Here is a 6,333-nt window from a genome sequence, read left to right as displayed (position 1 = left end):
GGATTTCGGGGTCCCGGAACAAAATTCTCCGGAAATCACATAGAAAGTTCCTCGGGTCAGATAAAGCGGCCACGCAAAGTTTGAGCACCAACGGAAGACATTTGGGGGTGCGGTGTGCCTGAAACCGGCATTCGTCGAAACTCGGATTATCGTGAAAAATGTGTTAAAGCTCGTTATTTGAGGCTGAAATCGAACAGGTTAATTCCTGAAATGAGCTCGGACGCGTGATTGAAAAACAGGGAGAAAAAGAAACCGGGTCCGGTACGACCTTCCGAACGGCTGAAATTGAAGTGTATAATACACGGTTTTTCGGGATTCCGGAACAAAATTCTCCGGAAATCACATAGAAAGTTCCTCGGGTCGGATAAAGCGGCCACGCAAAGTTTGAGCACCAACGGAAGACATTTGGGGGTGCTTAGGTGTGCCAAACCGATCATTCGCCGAAACTCGGATTATCGTGAAAAATGTGTTAAAGCTCGTTATTTGAGGTTGAAATCGAACATGTTAATTCTTGAAATGAGCTCGGACGCGTGATTGAAAAACGGGGAGAAAAATAAAAGGGTCAGTACGACCTTCTCAGCAGTAGAAATTGAAGTGTATAATACACGGTTTTTCGGGATTTTGGGGTCCCGGAACAAAATTCTCCGGAAATCACATAGAAAGTTCCTCGGGTCAGATAAAGCAGCCAGGCAAAGTTTGAGCACCAACGGAAGACATTTGGGGGTGCCGGTGTACCACAAACCGGCGTTCGCCAGAAACACGGATTATCGTGAAAAATGTGTTAAAGCTCGTTATTTGAGGTTGAAATCGAACGGGTTGATTCCTGAAATGAGCTCGGACGCGTGATTGAAAAACGGGGAGAAAAATAAACGGGGTCCCTAGTACGACCTTCGAGCGGTGAAATTGAAGTGTATAATACACGGTTTTTCGGGATTCCGGGGTCCCGGAACAAAATTCTCCGGAAATCACATAGAAAGTTCCTCGGGTCAGATAAAGCGGCCACGCAAAGTTTGAGCACCAACGGAAGACATTTGGGGGTGCCGGTGTGCCACAAACCAGCATTCGCCGAAACTCGGATTATCGTGAAAAATGTGTTAAAGCTCGTTATTTGAGGCTTAAATCGAACAGGTTAATTCCTGAAATGAGCTCGGACGCGTGATTGAAAAACAGGGAGAAAAAAGAAAAAGGGTCTGGTACGACCTTACGAACGGCTGAAATTGAAGTGTATAATACACTGTTTTTCGGGATTCCGGGGTCCCGGAACAAAATTCTCCGGAAATCACATAGAAAGTTCCTCGGGTCAGATAAAGCGGCCACACAAAGTTTGAGCACCAACGGAAGACATTTGGGGGTGCCGGTGTACCACAAACCAGCATTCGCCGAAACTCGGATTATCGTGAAAAATGTGTTAAAGCTCGTTATTTGAAGCTGAAATCGAACAGGTTAATTCCTGAAATGAGCTCGGACGCGTGATTGAAAAACATGGAGAAAAAAGAAATGGGGTCGTACGACCTTCGAATCATGAAATTGAAGTGTATAATACACGGTTTTTGGGATTCGGGGTCCGGAACAAATTTCTCCGGAAATCACATAGAAAGTTCCTCGGGTCGGATAAAGCGGCCACGCAAAGTTTGAGCTCCAACGGAAGACATTTGGGGGTGCCGGTGTGCCTGAACCGGCGTTCGCGAAACTCGGATTATCGTGAAAAATGTGTTAAAGCTCGTTATTTGAGGGGTGAAATCGAAACGGGTTAATTCCTGAAATGAGCTCGGACGCGTGATTGAAAAACGGGAGAAAAAATAAACGAGGTCGTGCGACCTTCCGAATTTGAAATTGAAGTGTATAATACACGGTTTTCGGGATTTTGGGGTCCGGAACAAAATTCTCCGGAAATCACATAGAAAGTTCCTCGGGTCAGATAAAGCGCCACGCAAAGTTTGAGCACCAACGGAAGACATTTGGGGGTGCGGTGTTCCACAAACCGACATTTGCCCGAGAAACTCGGATTATCGTGAAAAATGTGTTAAAGCTCGTTATTTGAGGCTGAAATCGAACAGGTTAATTCCTGAAATGAGCTCGGACGCGTGATTGAAAAACAGGGAGAAAAAGAAAAAGGGTCCGGTACGACCTTCCGAACGGCTGAAATTGAAGTGTATAATACACGGTTTTTCGGGATTCCGGGGTCCCGGAACAAAATTCTCCGGAAATCACATAGAAAGTTCCTCGGGTCAGATAAAGCGGTCACACAAAGTTTGAGCACCAACGGAAGACATTTGGGGGTGCCGGTGTGCCAGAAACCAGCATTCGCCGAAACTCGGATTATCGTGAAAAATGTGTTAAAGCTCGTTATTTGAGGCTGAAATCGAACAAGTTAATTTCTGAAATGAGCTCGGACGCGTGATTGAAAAACAAGGAGAAAAATAAAAGGGTCGTGCGACCTTCGAGCAGGCTGAAATTGAAGTGTATAATACACGGTTTTGGGATTCGGGGTCCGGAACAAAATTCTCCGGAAATCACATAGAAAGTTCCTCGGGTCAGATAAAGCGGCCACGCAAAGTTTGAGCACCAACGGAAGACATTTGGGGTGCGGTGTGCCACAAACCAGCATTCGCCGAAACTCGGATTATCGTGAAAAATGTGTTAAAGCTCGTTATTTGAGGCTGAAATCGAACAGGTTAATTCCTGAAATGAGCTCGGACGCGTGATTGAAAAACAGGGAGAAAAAGATAAAGGGTCCGGTACGACCTTCCGAGCGAGTTTGAAATTGAAGTGTATAATACACGGTTTTGGGATTCGGGGTCCGGGAACAAAATTCTCGGAAATCACATAGAAAGTTCCTCGGGTCGAGATAAAGCGGCCACGCAAAGTTTGAGCACCAACGGAAGACATTTGGGGGTGCCGGTGTGCCTGAAACCGGCATTCGCAAACGGATTATCGTGAAAAATGTGTTAAAGCTCGTTATTTGAGGCTGAAATCGAACGGTTGATTCCTGAAATGAGCTCGGACGCGTGATTGAAAAACGGGGAGAAAAAAAACGGGTCGGTACGACCTTCCGAACGGCTGAAATTGAAGTGTATAATACACGGTTTCGGGATTAGGGTCCGGAACAAAATTCCTCGGAAATCACATAGAAAGTTCCTCGGGTCGGATAAAGCGGCCACGCAAAGTTTGAGCACCAACGGAAGACATTTGGGGGGTGCCGGTGTGCCACAAACCAGCATTCGCCAAAACTCGGATTATCGTGAAAAATGTGTTAAAGCTCGTTATTTGAGGCTGAAATCGAACAGGTTAATTCCTGAAATGAGCTCGGACGCGTGATTGAAAAACGGGGAGAAAAAAAACGGTCGTACGACCTTCCGAGCAGTGAAATTGAAGTGTATAATACACGGTTTTTGGGATTTCGGGGTCCGGAACAAAATTCTCCAGAAATCACATAGAAAGTTCCTCGGGTCGGATAAAGCGGCCACGCAAAGTTTGAGCACCAACGGAAGACATTTGGGGGTGCTTAGGTGTACCCTGAAACCGACATTCGCGAAACTCGGATTATCGTGAAAAATGTGTTAAAGCTCGTTATTTGAGGCTGAAATCGAACGGGTTAATTTCTGAAATGAGCTCGGACGCGTGATTGAAAAACGGGGAGAAAAAAAAACGGGGTCGGTACGACCTTCCGAGCGAGTGAAATTGAAGTGTATAATAATACACGGTTTTTGGATTTTGGGGTCCGGAACAAAATTCTCCGGAAATCACATAGAAAGTTCCTCGGGTCGGATAAAGCGGCCACGCAAAGTTTGAGCACCAACGGAAGACATTTGGGGGTCTTAGGTGTGCCACAAACCGACGTCGCCGAAACTCGGATTATCGTGAAAAATGTGTTAAAGCTCGTTATTTGAGGCTTAAATCGAACGGGTTAATTTCTGAAATGAGCTCGGACGCGTGATTGAAAAACGGGGAGAAAAATAAAAAGGGTCGTACGACCTTCGAACGCAATTTGAAATTGAAGTGTATAATACACGGTTTTTCGGGGTCCCGGAACAAAATTCTCCGGAAATCACATAGAAAGTTCCTCGGGTCAGATAAAGCGGCCACGCAAAGTTTGAGCACCAACGGAAGACATTTGGGGGTGCCGGTGTGCCACAAACCAGCATTCGCGAAACTCGGATTATCGTGAAAAATGTGTTAAAGCTCGTTATTTGAGGTGAAATCGAAACGGGTTAATTCTGAAATGAGCTCGGACGCGTGATTGAAAAACATGGAGAAAAAAAGAAAAAGGGTCGTGCGACCTTCGAGCGGCAGTGAAATTGAAGTGTATAATACACGGTTTTTCGGGATTCCGGGGTCCCGGAACAAAATTCTCCGGAAATCACATAGAAAGTTCCTCGGGTCAGATAAAGCGGCCACGCAAAGTTTGAGCACCAACGGAAGACATTTGGGGGTGCCGGTGTGCCACAAACCAGCATTCGCGAAACTCGGATTATCGTGAAAAATGTGTTAAAGCTCGTTATTTGAGGCTAAAATCGAACAGGTTAATTCCTGAAATGAGCTCGGACGCGTGATTGAAAAACAGGGAGAAAAATAAAAAGGGTCCGGTACGACCTTCCGAATCGGTGAAATTGAAGTGTATAATACACGGTTTTTCGGGATTCCGGGGTCCTGGAACAAAATTCTCCAGAAATCACATAGAAAGTTCCTCGGGTCAGATAAAGCGCCCACGCAAATTTTGAGCACCAACGGAAGACATTTGGGGGTGCGGTGTGCCTGAACCGGCGTTCGCGAAACTCGGATTATCGTGAAAAATGTGTTAAAGCTCGTTATTTGAGGCTGAAATCGAACAGGTTAATTTCTGAAATGAGCTCGGACGCGTGATTGAAAAACAGGGAGAAAAAAAAACAGGGTCCGGTACGACCTTCCGAACGGCTGAAATTGAAGTGTATAATACACGGTTTTTCGGGATTCAGGGTCCCGGAACAAAATTCTCCGGAAATCACATAGAAAGTTCCTCGGGTCAAATAAAGCGGCCACGCAAAGTTTGAGCACCAACGGAAGACATTTGGGGGTGCCGGTGTGCCACAAACCAGCATTCGCCGAAACTCGGATTATCGTGAAAAATGTGTTAAAGCTCGTTATTTGAGGTTGAAATCGAACAGGTTAATTCTGAAATGAGCTCGGACGCGTGATTGAAAAACAGGGAGAAAAATAAACGGGGTCCGGTACGACCTTCCGAACGGCTGAAATTGAAGTGTATAATACACGGTTTTTCGGGATTTCGGGGTCCCGGAACAAAATTCTCCGGAAATCACATAGAAAGTTCCTCGGGTCAGATAAAGCGGCCACACAAATTTTGAAGCACCAACGGAAGACATTTGGGGGTCTTAGGTGTGCCTAAACCGGCGATTCGCGGAAACTCGGATTATCGTGAAAATGTGTTAAAGCTCGTTATTTGAGGTTGAAATCGAACAGGTTAATTCCTAAATGAGCTCGGACGCGTGATTGAAAAAAAGGAGAAAAAGAAAAAGGGGTCGATACGACCTTCGAGCAGTGAAATTGAAGTGTATAATACACGGTTTTTCGGGATTTCGGGGTCCCGGAACAAAATTCTCCGGAAATCACATAGAAAGTTCCTCGGGTCAGATAAAGCGGCCACGCAAAGTTTGAGCACCAACGGAAGACATTTGGGGGTGCCGGTGTGCCACAAACCAGCATTCGCAGAAACTCGGATTATCGTGAAAAATGTGTTAAAGCTCGTTATTTGAGGCGAAATCGAACGGGTTGATTCCCGAAATGAGCTCGGACGCGTGATTGAAAAACGGGGAGAAAAAGAAAAAGGGTCGAATTACGACCTTCGAACGAATTTGAAATTGAAGTGTATAATACACGGTTTTTCGGGATTCGGGGTCCCGGAACAAAATTCTCCGAAATCACATAGAAAGTTCCTCGGGTCGAGATAAAGCGGCCACGCAAAGTTTGAGCACCAACGGAAGACATTTGGGGGTGCCGGTGTGGCACAAACCAGCATTCATTGAAACTCGGATTATCGTGAAAAATGTGTTAAAGCTCGTTATTTGAGGCTGAAATCGAACGGAGTTAATTCTGAAATGAGCTCGGACTCGTGATTGAAAAAAAGGAGAAAAAAAAAAGGGTCCGTACGACCTTCCGAGCATGAAATTGAAGTGTATAATACACGGTTTTTCGGGATTCGGGGTCCGGAACAAATTCTCTTGAAATCACATAGAAAGTTCCTCGGGTCAAATAAAGCGGCCACGCAAAGTTTGAGCACCAACGGAAGACATTTGGGGGTGCCGGTGTGCCACAAACCAGCATTCGCGAAACTCGGAT

This window comes from Silene latifolia, chromosome 7 (genome assembly GCF_048544455.1).
Source record: "Silene latifolia isolate original U9 population chromosome 7, ASM4854445v1, whole genome shotgun sequence".
In the NCBI taxonomy this organism is placed as follows: Eukaryota; Viridiplantae; Streptophyta; class Magnoliopsida; order Caryophyllales; family Caryophyllaceae; genus Silene; species Silene latifolia.
Note: the sequence above shows the minus strand (reverse complement) of the source record.